Consider the following 14320-nt stretch of genomic DNA (forward strand, 5'->3'; position numbering starts at 1 on the left):
GGTTCACCCTGTTATAGGACTCTTTCCCAACATGCTTTTCTGGTAACCATCACTTTAAATTGGTGAGAACAAATCACCTTTGGCTCTAAAATGGCCATTTTCTGCAGTCAGCCAACCAATACATACCCTAGTGTGGCTTATTGCAATAAATAGAGTTGTATGAAATAATGGAAAAAAGTTGTATGCAAATGTGTTATTTGCAAATCTTCAAATAAATTGATACATATTCAGAAACTGATACCAATGCCTCTGATTGTATTGTCCAAGATACATACTATATACCAAAACAAGTTGCTGTCTGATACAATTGAGTGATCACTGTGTCAGGTGCTTTGACAGTTAGTATTGTATTATTTTGACAGAAAAGCCCTAGGGAAATGAATGGAACTTGTTCAGGGAAAATAATATTTAAAATTATTACAGATTGCTAGCATTCCACTGTGTAACAATAATATGGTGTATGCAAGATCTTATGTGATAAAAATACGGAATGCTATTCTTTTCATGGAAATATTCCCTAGAGGATACAGTATTCTAATTTCAAAACAAAACAGTAAAATTAAATGCACAAAGCTATTTTAAAGTAACACAGTGACTGACTGAGTAATAGAAACAGAGGTTGAGTCTAAACCAAGAGTAAGAATCCTTCTTCTGAGGCTGGATCATATGTCCTTTAATTTCCTTGCTTTTTTTGATCCTTAGTATTAGAACTAAGGTTCCTTAGCTCAGATCCCAGTTCAAATCCTTAGTATTGTAGCTTTTTCGTATTGAATGTATCATGACCTCAAATCACATCTCCATTATGTAAATGAAGTGTAAAAATGGCTTACAGTTCTTGGAAGATGCACTGCTGCAGCATAAGCTGCTCGCTAATTGCACTGAATAGAATGAATGAAATAAGAAAATTCATGCTGTTACCTTCAGTGGATTAAACCTTTGGTACTCATTTCAAGCTAATCAGGACTTTGGACTGAAAATCAAAAACCTGACCTGAAGAAGAGCTCTGGATAAGCTTGAAAAAGTCACCTCTCTCACCAACAGAAGTTGGTCCAATAAAAGATATTATCTCACCCACCTTGCCTAACAAAAAAGATGTTCACATGGTCTCAGTAGAAGGAAGCACAGAGGTGGCAAAAAAACTTTCTTTGCTCTTAATAAATTTGCTGAATCTTTTTTAGATATGCTTGTAAGGAAAATATCACACCAAATTACTTTCTAATTATGACAGGTTTCAGAGTAGCAGCCATATTAGTCTGTCTTCGCAAAAAGAAAAGGAGTACTTGTGGCACCTTAAATAAATTTGTTAGTCTCTAAGGTGCCACAAGTACTCCTTTTCTTTCTAATTATGTGCTCTCACCACTCTGTTAAAACTATAAAAACTAGCTTGAAAATAAAGGTTTACTAATTTAAACACTCAGTTTGGAATGTAAATATCAAGTTTTGCACATAAACCTAACTCAGCCATTATATTCTGTATAACTTATGGTTGACATTTAATATAATAAATATTAATATATTCCCACAATAAAGTTATTAACTTTGGGGTAAGATTGCTAGATTGCATGGTCCACCAATGGACTTGTAACTAACAAGTAAATAAGTAAGTAATTCAATAGCCATACATACTTCATACAACCATTCCTACTTTCATTTTCCACTACCTCACACCACTCCTAGCCCATATATCTGCACCCTAGTCCAGCACCTCTGAACTCTGAGCATGTATACTGGTTGTCATGGTTTTCAATATATACTTAGGTTTCAGAGTAGCAGCCGTGTTAGTCTGTATTCGCAAAAGAAAAGGAGTACTTGTGGCACCTTAGAGACTAACAAATTTATTAGAGCATAAGCTTTCGTGAGCTAGAAGTGAGCTGTAGCTCACGAAAGCTTATGCTCTAATAAATTTGTTAGTCTCTAAGGTGCCACAAGTACTCCTTTTCTTTTTGCGAATATATACTTAGTAAGCAGTTCTGTACTGGTATGGTAATTGGGGTCCAGTATTAGATTGCAAATGGTCATTGTGGGTTGTTTTTCTGTAATGTAAAGAAATCATGGGAATCTGTGAGCTATATTAGTCATTAGTAATATTTTATAGAATTTGAAATCTTCACTTGTGTGTATTTGGTATATTGTATGTATGGTCATAGTTAAAGCTATACATTCCTCTACCTCCAGCCTCTTCCTGAATGAGCAAGTAGTGAATGGGAACTGATGATCAGAGTATGGCTTTATTCAGGCAGATGGTGAATGAAGTAAGAGCTAACAGAGTTCCGCTACTTGAAAATTCTCATAATATGAACAGATTTTGTTCTGACTTTATGAGCACATACACACAATTTCATACTGATCTGTGCCCATTATGGCAAATTTAAGCCAGAAAAGAGATCTTCAGAAAGCTATCCTGACTACTGCATAGAGTGTTGTGGGACTGTGGTCCTGCCCTTGCCCTAGATTATCCCCACCTCAGAAGATACAGATAGTTATAACAGAAACATGCCTAGCATATCTCTTAATCTTCAAACCTGCTACTACTATGTGACACAAAGCAATTGAATGGTATGTTAAGTAACTGAAATAGGGAACACCTGTTTTATTGTGTTGGTCTAAACCCAATAGGTTATAGTGGTTTTAACTATAAAATATTTTAAGGATGTTCTCAGTGTGAGAATTGTTGTGGTGGTGGTTTTTAAAAACCAACAAACCTGTAAAACCAAATTCCATTATGTGCGACTGTAAGGACTCTCCGCATCAATTGCCAGGAGGATTTAAAACCCTAGAATTTCAGATCCCCCAGCACAGAGCTCTACCACTTGATGATAACTGTTACTCCTTTAGCTCTATTCTTGGATCTGGGAGGGGAGTGTGATCTAGTGGTTAAGAGACTGGATAGCCATATTCATAAACTTGTAATCCATTCTAAGAGACAGTGTGGCTTAGTGGTAGGGTTGCCACCCATCTGGTTTTCACCTGGACAGTACTAGTTTCGGCTTGTGTATCCAGGTGCCATTTGACAAGCCCTGATGTCTGGGGTTTTTTAATCGGGGAAAGAGGCAGACCAGGGGCGTGGCCTTTGGGGGAAGGGGCAGGGTCTTGAGAGGAAGAGGTAGGGTGGGGCCTCTGAGGTCCAGTTTCCAGCCATTAGAAAGGTGGCAACTCTACTTAGTTACCTATATTAAAGATCAGGGTTCTGTTCCCTACCCTGCAGGATATGATCTTGTACAGCTTCTCAATTAACCTAGTTAAATGGGGGCTGATATCTGCTTGCTTTCTAAGGTAGGGCTCAGATCTTGTGCAGAAATATAAATAGTCATTAGAGATGGAACCAGACCTTGCTATTCTGGCTTTGAGCTCAATGTACTTTCCCCTAGGCTAATAGAGTATTTGCAGTTCTCACTAACGTGCACATCTGCATGATATTGACATTTTCATGACTGCATAGGGCAGTGGAACAGAGAAAGCAGGTTTTGGCTAAAGATCCAGTACACTTGAGCTGTAGAAGACTCCTTATACCTTCTCATTCCTCTCACTTCAGCAGCCAGGGCCGGCTCTACTTTTTTTACCGCCCCAAGCAGCAAAGAAAAAAAAAAAGGGGGGGGGGTCATCAAAGTGCCACCAAAGAAGAAGAAAATGGAGGAGCTGCCGCCAAAGAGAGAAAATGAAGAAGCTACTGCCGAAGTGCCACCGAGAATCCAACTGCCACCCCAAGAGCGGCTGGAGCGCCACCCCTTCAGATTTGCCGCCCCAGGTGCCTAGAGCCGGCCCTGTCAGCAGCCACTCAGTGCTTGGTGACATCTCGCTCTGAGGCTTTTTGTCTTTGCTTGTGTTAGGTGTAGTGTTCTGTTAAACAGTTAGATTCTTCAGGGAATATAAGGGTCACAATTGGCAAGACACATCACACATGCTACTTTCCCTCTCTTGCTCTGTCCCCTCTTTACTTTCACCTACAGTCACCCCTTTTTCTCCTTTCATTCAGTTTTTTGTTCCTCTTCTTTTCTTCACTATCTCTCTCACAGGCCTTGCAGATTTTTGTGCTCCAGAACCGATTCACTCCTTGATGGCTTGATGGCTGTCTGGCTCTGGCTTGCTCTGTCTGTATATTATTGTCATGGGATCAAATAAACTGTCAGGATCTGTGGCAGGCCAAAACCCTCTGGAACTCTTGTCATCCTAGCATAAGTCACAACGTCCTCTCCAGAAGAGAGATTTTGACTCATGGGGTCTATCTTATTTTTCCCTGACATTAGCAGTTTCAGTGTGAACAATCATGCCTCTTGGTTTATTTTGTGTGTGACGGAAAGATGCTCTTGGATTTATGGTATGGATTACATGTGGTCGAATGTTTAATTGAGTCTCTCCTCCACCCAGGCTGTTGATTAGCATTGATTAGGCAGGGCTGGTTGTTGCTGTTTTTTTCCTGAAATAAGGGTATTTTGCCTTTAAGAAATTAAACACTTAGTTCTTGATACAAAAATGTCGATGGCAAGGCTTCTGTTTACTTCAGTAGGCTTTGAATAGGCCCGTAGTGAAACAAGCCAAGCTCAGAGCCATCTTATGGGTGAGGCAGGGGCAATAGTTTTGAGCAAGTCACAAGTCAGGGTATGCAGCTTGTATATATGCTCCAAAGCTTCATTCGTTATCCCACGTGTTCAGACAACCATAAGCAAACAATAAGCCATTAGGCATTCCTCCTTCCCAACTAAGGTGGTAATTTTGGAGAAGCCTCTCCAGATTCATCAGGAAATTCCTCCAAAATACCGTGTTTCCCAGAAATTTGCAAACTTGAGTTAATGGAGTAACTTCCCTCCTTTCACAATTTAATATTTTTGATATTTGTATTACATAATTCTTTTCGGGGAAAAAAAGATCTTATCTCTGGCACTAAGTACGGAGACAAAAGCCTGTTTTGTCATTGTAAATCTTTACTGTTTTTATAGCAACACAACTGAGGAGGAAATTTCATGCAAATGACAATTGCATGAGTTTAGACACAAGTTACCATTCCACCAAATGCATCCGATGAAGTGAGCTGTAGCTCACGAAAGCTTATGCTTAAATGTTAGTCTCTAAGGTGCCACAAGTACTCCTTTTCTTTTTGCTAATACAGACTAACACGGCTGCTACTCTGAAAAAAGTTACCACACTATCTGCAGTTAAAATTCTAACCCTATCTGTTGCTTAGTGGCAACACTAGCTTGACCCATGAACTTTCTATTTACTGCTCGCTGTTCCATTAGCAATTTATTTAAATGACTGGATAACTGAATACTTTCCAGACAATAAACAAGTGCCATTAAATATATTGTCTTGAACACATTTACTTTTTAAAGTGTTTTTGATGCACTGAGCCCAGTAGAACTATGCATCTAACCCCCAACTACAGCAATTTACATGCCCTGCTGTAACACTTGCTGGTGTGGCCAGAACTCATCAACCATCTGCAGATCCCCCATTACTGAACTTTGGCAAATGAGCTGTTCAGAACCCTAGCAGATGGACCTCTTTTTTTATGATTATGCATGTTATCTTATGAACCATTTTTATAGCTTGTGCTCTTTTAATTTGGCAGTTTAATATATATACTCATAAACAGACTAGCCATGTGGTTAAATTCATTTGCATTACTTAAGAGGTTAAAGGTATATTGCAAAAGCTTTACTGGGTAGGGAGAAGCTGAGGCCAGTCAGATCCATTAACTTTAATGGAGCTACATATATTGACTTCTGCTGAGAATCTGGCCACTTGTTTGTAACCTTCCCACAGAGCAAAAAGCATATACTTCTTTAAAAATGTAATTAGCACTGTTTCGCATTCTATTCTAACAGAATCTTCCACTGCCGCTTGTGGTCCCTGAACCACTGTCTCCCTAGACTTAGAGATATCACCTTTAATAGTTTGCTCAGTGGAACAGAAATTAAAATCAAAAACATAAGCTGAAATAATTATTCCATTGCATTTCTACTATCTCGTAACTGTCTCCAAAAGTAGAGCTGGTCTGGAATGTTTTGACAAAACTAGTTTTTATTGGAAAATGCTGATTCATCAAAACTGAAACCTTTCACCAGAAAGGGTTGGTTTTCAAAATGTCCATTAAGAAGGCTTCTGAGCTTCAGGATGGAATTTCTGGAGAGAGAGACAGACCAGCCCACCCCAGAATAGCCAATAGCCTAGTAGTTAGAGCACTTTCCTGGGATGTGCAAGACCCAGGTTCATATCTCTGTTCTCTGAGTCAGATCAGGGACTTTGGTCAAGGTCTCCTACATCTCATAAGTACCATAACCCCAGGGCTGTAAAGTCAGTCTTCATCCCAGTGAATATTTATTTATAGAAAGTGAAATGGCACCAATAGGAGAGTTTGAGACCCACCCCAGAAGAGCCAGATATTTATGATACTTCCCCTGGATGTGGGAGACATGGGTTCAAATTCCTGGTCTGAATCAGGCAGAGCCAGGATTTGAATCTGGGTTTTGCACATCCCATACAAGTGCCCCAAACATCAGACTATTCTAGGGTAGGTCTCTTTCTCTCTCCCCTCCTCACCTGTCCCCAGTTAAAAATGTGAAAGGTCTTGGTTTCATTCCAATGGGTAATGGTCTGAGATCTTGAATTTTTTTTTTTTTTTTTGCAAAATGTGGAAACCCTTTCCTCCCCATCTCTACTTAAGTTTCCTGAAATATATCCTAGTTTATTGTGATACTTTAAGACAAAATGCATGTTTGAGGGAAATTCAACACTGGTTGAGTCATTTTTATTCAATATTTTTTAAACCTTTGTCATCTGAATTTTAGAAGTAGACTTATTTTAATTCAAAAATTTTTCAACTTCATAGTTGTTAATTGTTTTAGTCCTGGCTCATGATGAAAAATGAGACCAAAAATGAAACAGTATAATGAAAATGAAATGTTGTGCAAAAGTACTTATTCTTCACATCTGATGGACTTGATCATCTACAAGTCCATATGTGGGGAAGAGATTTCTGCTTTAATTCGTCAGAAAAAGACATAACAAGATCCAACTGTTGGATTTGGTGGTAGCAGGGCTCTGAGCCAGCATGCAGCAGTGGTGCTTAGTAGTTCTATCAGCTCTCCCATAGCTCCTGTAAGCACTGATTTACTCTAGTTCACTAGTCTGGAAAAACTACCAGCACTTGATGACTGACTAAAACAGTCCCATATTGTAAAGCTAGCAAGGTACCAGGAAGGAGAACTTAAATACATCTCTTCAGGATGCAAGGCTACTCGTTGAGTTTGTTTCAGTTTAATAGGTCCGTGCCCAGAAAAATGAAGACTTCTATTCTAGTGAAAGTTTTGTGAAAGCTTTGTATTGTGATTTGTTTAAGGTCACTGTATGTAGAAGTTTTATGAAACAAAGTTCAGAGTAGCTGCTGAAGGCTTGTGTTCCAACCATTGAGCCAGGTGGGTGACCATATTACCTTGACAACCATTGATATCACTATTTTACAGGTCTATCCAGGTGTCTGTTGGTTTGACAGAACTTAGCATCTTGTCCCAGTTTGTTGCAACCCCTGCAGACTGGCCATCTGAAGGAGCCACTAGCCAGCTGAGCAGAAGGACACCTGTAGAAAACTGGGCAGTTTTTCAGAACTGTTCCATCCTTCCTGTCTAGTTTACAAAACATCTTTGTGTAAAACAGCTTCTGAAAAAGCTACTCCTATTCCTTTTACACTGCTGCAGAAGTGGGAGAGATGAGTTGGCATCCTTTCCCCTGCTCCTAGCTCCCAAGTGCTTCCCACAGTCCTGTCTTTTCACCAAAAATCTCTACCACACACTCACCTGTCACTTGCCTGTAATATGTGTCCTTATGTGTCTTCCTCCTCTGCCCCCCTCTTAATAAATCTGTTCATTCTATACCCAGGAAGCAGCACCAGCCTTTCTAGAGCAACTTTTGACAGCTCTAAGACTCCTAGGACCTCAAGACTACAAAATATAATCCATCTTGAAACAGCCACAATCTCTGTGGATAGAGGGAGGGGAAAAAACACTGTTTAAATACCAAAAATCAATGTTAAAATAATATGAAGGGACAACTTAAACCAATAAAAGCCAAGTGAAATTGGAGTATAAGTTTATCATTTCAACAGTTAGTCCCATAACTGTTCCTATGTATTGCAGTTGGCTCAGAACTATGTGTTCTATCCTGGAGGTCAGTAAGGTGATTTAAAGCCACAAGGGTAAACTGTTCATTTGTTCATTATTCATTTTTACTTTAATTTTTTTGTTTTAATAAATTAAAGAAAAATAAATGTATAATTAAAAATAAATAGATGTTGCCATGGTAGTGATGTTGATTTAATCTATTTGCCATCAGACTTCCATTCTGTTTTGCATGCTGTATCTTATTGAAAAATCTTTTGGGCTGAAATTTTCTGTGATTTTTCTTTCAGCCCAATGGTGAAATTTTATGGGGAATCTGAGCAATGTGCAACCAACACACTTAACTTTTCTCTCACCTTTTTCATAACTTATGAGCTGGATAAGGATTCTAAGTCCGTGCCCTCAGAAAATGATTTTACAAGTTTAGAATTTCCAGGGATCTTATTTTTTTCCTAGAGGATAAAAGTTACTTACTTGGAAAATTTACTTATTCTTCAAAGTGTGTCGGGGGTGAGGGAGAAATAATAGGAGAGGAAGAAGTGCAGAAATTGAGTGCCAATTTGTTAGTCCTCCATTAGGACTTGTCTCCTGACTAACTATGTGTGTGTGCGCATGCGCACTCACACTCACTCTCACACTCACACACAGAGGAAATGAAATTCAGGTTTGTATGTTTGCTGTTAAAAAAAAAAAAAGGGGGGGTGCAAAAAACCCTCCACTGGTATTAATGACAGGACTACAAATTGAGGTAACGAGATAATATAAGATGTTAAATTATTTAGGAGTTTGCTGCACAATGTTTTTTGTATTGTCATTTCCCTGTGCAGTTCCACAGCTGTGTAAGGGTATGGCTACACTACAATGCTACAGCAGCATTCCCTTACATTATCCTATACCTTGTTTCCTAAGCCTGTCCATGTGGTGGTGGTAACCCTTTTAAAGATGATTCTCAGTGAATTTACCTTTCAGGATATCTGGGGGAAAAAACTGGTGGGGGGAGGAGGATTCGACAAAGGGGGTCAATCTACAAGTGGAAGAGTTCATTGCTTGTATAATGCCATCTCTTGATCGAATTTGGTCCATGAATGCTTGGATTAATCATTTTGGTTTTAGATGTACACTTTCTGAGCTTAATTCTGCCTGTATGCACAGACAACTTCAATTGACTTTTGTGGGAGTTAAACAGATGTATTTGGTATTAATATACATAATTAAGAACATAACTGTAGTAATCCAAATCATGCATAAAGTGGAGTGAGTTAGGATTATTATGAAAACTAACTTTTATATTTACATTTCTTGATGTTTGCATATTTAAAACAGTATGTTTAATGTTACATTTATATTCATATTTGCTTGAATTAATATAATTAATACATAGAACTCCCCCAATATTTTAAACGTTCCTATTGACATTTGTTCAGTAGCTCTTAAATTCCTGTAATCAATGTTAATTAATCTTTTCATCTACAAATTTTACTGGTGCAAAATCTTACTTTCTGTGAGATTGCGTTCATTCATTATATGCAGTATGTGTCAGTGAAACCACCATCCTTCACAGTATGAGCTGGGCAAACCATTCGTAGTGAACAATTTACTCAGTGATTTTAGCCCCATTTTTGGTTGTACGTTCATGAATATTTATGAAGGTTAGTGATTGAAAAGTATTCAACAAATCTATTTGAATTTTATATTGCCACCATAGTATCTGAGCAAGCTAATACAAATTACTTCCCATCTGAGCACCATCTCTGTTTTAGGCAGATAGATTTCACGCTCAGGGTCACTTGAGATATTTTTCTGTGATCATTTCTAGTGTTTTCTGTTTGCACTGTAAGAGTCACATGCTAAATCCCATGGTATCAATCGTATTCACAGATTCAAATTTGGATAATAGTAAAGAACTATTACTGTGTTTCATCAAATCCTGCTTGTGGAGTGAGGGAAGTAATTCATATTCGCTTGCTTAGGAACAGTTATGTAGATTATAATCTTTTAGTTTTCAAATGTATGATCATAATAAATGTATTGAAGTGGGTAGGGTGACCAGACAGCAAGTGTGAAAAATTGGGATGGGGAGTAAAAGGCGCCTATATAAGACCAAGCCCCAGATATCATGACTGTCCTCTAAAATCAGGACATCTGTTCATCCTAGAAGTGGGCCCTACTCTCGGGTCTAGTGTTTAGACTATAGTCGTACAAAGACTTACATGCATGACTTCATGGTAAAGTCAGACAGTGGGACTATTCAGTTGCTTAATGTTAAACATGTGACTAGATATTTGCAGGACCGCTGCTTTACTTAACATTTTCATTACTGATCTGAAAGAAGGAGTAAACAGTATGTTAATGAAATTCACAGATGACAAAAATGTGTAGGTGATGCAAACACCAGTTATAAGGAGAGAAATAATCCAAAAGTTCGAGGAATTAGTTTATAAGAGAAGATTGAAAAGAGTGAACCTATACCTATTTAGCGAAGTGATAATTTACAGGCACATTAGATATGAAAGATATTAAAACACAAAGATGGAGAGGACAAGTTTAGTGGGGTACATAATGGTATAATTACGGTGGGAGTATTGAGAGACAGTATCAAAAAAAGAAGCTTCCTGACAGTGAGAGAGGCTAGGCTCTACAGTAGCCTTTCAAGGAAAGTAGTGGAAACCTCATCTCTTGGGACTTTTAAAACTAGACTAGAAAAAATATTAAGAAAATATACTGTAGGGAACAATTCTATAGTGAAAGGAAGATGGCTTGGATGATCAAATAAGTCTTTTCCATCTGTAGTTCCAATAACTCTGACATTTTTGTATATTGTGTTGAGTCTGCTGATCCATCCATGATGATATTCGCAAAAAGAAAAGGAGTACTTGTGGCACCTTAGAGACTAACAAATTTATTAGAGCATAAGCTTTCATGATGCATCCGATGAAGTGAGCTGTAGCTCATGAAAGCTTATGCTCAAATAAATTTGTTAGTCTCTAAGGTGCCACAAGTACTCCTTTCCTTTTTGCGAATACAGACTAACACAGCTACTACTCTGAAACCTATTTTAGCTATGACTCATTGATTTGGTTTTTGTCTGTAATCTTTGTGCCAAATCTTGATCCAATTTCGCCCCAGGATTTTATGATAGAATGTTATATACTTGAATGAAGGTGACAAATAAAGCTGGTATATTAGGTAGGCATTGATTTGAAGTCTCTTTTTTGAAGGCCTGCTTTTGAGACATGATTTTACGTCTCAGCTTTGTCGGAAAAGTATCTTGGATAATATTATGATAGGAGGAAGAAACTTTCATTCTCTGGGTGCAAGAACTGAAACACTATAATAGGTCAGCTTCATTCTCCAGATTCTTTTGTCCATTTATTGGGACTCTGCTAGCCCTGCATAAAATAGAAACAATCCTTAATTGGTGTTTGTAGCATAGTGATCTTCCTGACCCCACTGTAGCTGATTTGAAGGTGCTATTTATCCTGCCTGTGCACATACTGCTTTAAGATAGTTTTGTGCCCTTTCACTAGGAACACTTCTATCCATTTTTAAAAACCAGAATTCAGTGTAAAAAAAAAAAGGCAATATCGAATTCACAGTGGTCAACAGGAAATAGTACAGTTGTTAGCTTTAATGGCACCACTTCCTGCAGGAGCAGCTTATTAGGCAAAGTGTGACAAGATATACTGTAAATGTAGCAATTCATTATTAATGTGTGGTAAGTCTAAAAATACCCCATTTAATAAGTACATCTTGTTAGTTGACACACAATTATGTTAATGCAGTAGAGCTGAAGAGTAATTTAAATGTAATTATCGTTTTAGAGCTTACAAGATAAATGGTACAGAACATGGAATTTGTTCACATACAGTATGTCTGAAATATTTTATTATCTTTCAAAATTCAATTGTGCAAAATGAAAAAAATAGAATAAGAGTCATTTGTGAATTAAATATAGGTCTGATGTTCAGGGTGACAGTTCAGTTCCAAGTTGAGACCTGCACAGTTATTAAAATCTGGGAAACAAATTCATGACTGAGATTCAGACAAATCGCATTAACATTTCTGGCTACAGATTTGCCACTATAAGCTAAAATCTGCTTTATTGTGGCGTTCTGTTATTTTCTTTGTCTATCTATCCAACTATACTCTTAGGACAGATTCTTCTGCTGGGCTAAGAGTATAGTTGGATAGATTAACAAGATTGCTGGGTGGGTTACGGGAACCACTGTTGTGGCCCCTTGTGGCATGTAGTAGTTTAGATAGCTTAGTGTCCTTTTTCTTTTGTAGAGAAGCAAAGTGTGTGTTATAAGGGGCTTGTCTAGTTCTTGTAAAGTCCAGCCACGAGGAAGTTTGTGTGGAAGGCTGGTTCTTTATGAGAGTATCCAGTTTTGAGAGCTCATTCTTAATCTTTCCCTGTTTACTGTAGAGGATGTTGATCAGGTGGTTCCGCAGTTTCTTTGAGAGTGTGTGGCACAAGCTGTCAGCATAGTCTGTGTGGTATGTACATTGTAATGGATTTTTAACCTTCGGTCCTTTCGGTATGATGTCCATCTGTTTGCATTTGGAGAGGAAGATGATGTCTCTCTGTATCTGTACGAGTTTTTTTCATGAAGTTGATCATACCACATGATCCATTGTCTACAGCCAAGCTCTACGATATAACCGCATTTGCTCCAACCCCTCAGACAGAGACAAACACCTACAAGATCTCTATCATGCATTCCTACAACTACAATACCCACCTGCTGAAGTGAAGAAACAGATTGACAGAGCCAGAAGAGTACCCAGAAGTCACCTACTACAGGACAGGCCCAACAAAGAAAATAACAGAATGCCACTAGCCATCACCTTCAGCCCCCAACTAAAACCTCTCCAACGCATCCTCAAGGATCTACAACCTATCCTGAAGGACGACCCATCACTCTCACAGATCTTGGGAGACAGGCCAGTCCTTGCTTACAGACAGCCCCCCAATCTGAAGCAAATACTCACCAGCAACCACACACCAGAACTACTAACCCAGGAACCTATCCTTGCAACAAAGCCCGTTGCCAACTCTGTCCACATATCTATTCAGGGGACACCATCATAGGGCCTAATCACATCAGCCACACTATCAGAGGCTTGTTCACCTGTGCATCTACCAATGTGATATATGCCATCATGTGCCAGCAATGCCCCTCTGCCATGTACATTGGCCAAACTGGACAGTCTCTACGTAAAAGAATAAATGGACACAAATCAGACGTCAAGAATTATAACATTCAAAAACCAGTTGGAGAACACTTCAATCTCTCTGGTCACTCGATTACAGACCTAAGAGTGGCTATCCTTCAACAAAAAAGCTTCCAAAACAGACTCCAATGAGAGACTGCTGAATTGGAATTAATTTGCAAACTGGATACAATTAACTTAGGCTTGAATAGAGACTGGGAATGGATGAGTCATTACACAAAGTAAAACTATTTCCCCATGTTATTTCTCCCCCCCCCACCCCCCACTGTTACTCAGATATTCTTGTTAACTGCTGGAAATAGCCTACCTTGCTTGTCACCATGAAAGGTTTTCCTCCTTTTCCCCCCTGCTGCTGGTGATGGCTTATCTTAAGTGATCACTCTCCTTACAGTGTGTATGATAAAGCCATTGTTTCATGTTCTCTGTGTGTGTGTATATCAATCTCTCCTCTGTTTTTTCCACCAAATGCATCCGATGAAGTGAGCTGTAGCTCACGAAAGCTTATGCTCTAATAAATTTGTTAGTCTCTAAGGTGCCACAAGTACTCCTTTTCTTGATAGCAAAGAGTAAGTCTAAAATCTTGTGCAATATACAGTGCATTGGAACAACTTTTGTAGTGAGGGTGCTGGAACCCATTGAACAAAACTGTAAACCCTGTATATCCAGATGGGGATTCTTTTTTCTATCAGGGGCCACTGACCCACAGAAAAAAATCAGTCAAGGGCCACACAGCCCTGCGTTGGGGTGCGGAGGCTCAGGTCTTTCCACCCCTGTAGCAGGGCTAGCCGGTGCTCGCAGCTCCATCCCTGTTGGGGGGTGCAGAGGCTCTGGGCTTCCCCTAGGCTCTAGCATTGGGCCAGAAATGAATTCAGGGTGCAGGAGGCTGGGTGCAGGGGGCTCCAGGCTGGCACCAAGGGGTTTGAGGTGTTGGATTGGGCTCAGGGCTGGGCCAAGGGGTTGGGGTGCGAGCTCTG

General features: G+C 39.1%; 1 protein-coding gene across 2 annotated transcripts in view; it reads left to right on the forward strand.

The window, feature by feature from the left end:
* Positions 1–14320, forward strand: part of NKAIN2 (sodium/potassium transporting ATPase interacting 2) — an 816594-nt gene that overhangs the window by 301087 nt on the left and 501187 nt on the right. The window lies entirely within an intron of this gene.

The sequence above is a fragment of the Dermochelys coriacea genome, chromosome 3 (assembly GCF_009764565.3).
Source record: "Dermochelys coriacea isolate rDerCor1 chromosome 3, rDerCor1.pri.v4, whole genome shotgun sequence".
Lineage (NCBI taxonomy): Eukaryota > Metazoa > Chordata > Testudines > Dermochelyidae > Dermochelys > Dermochelys coriacea.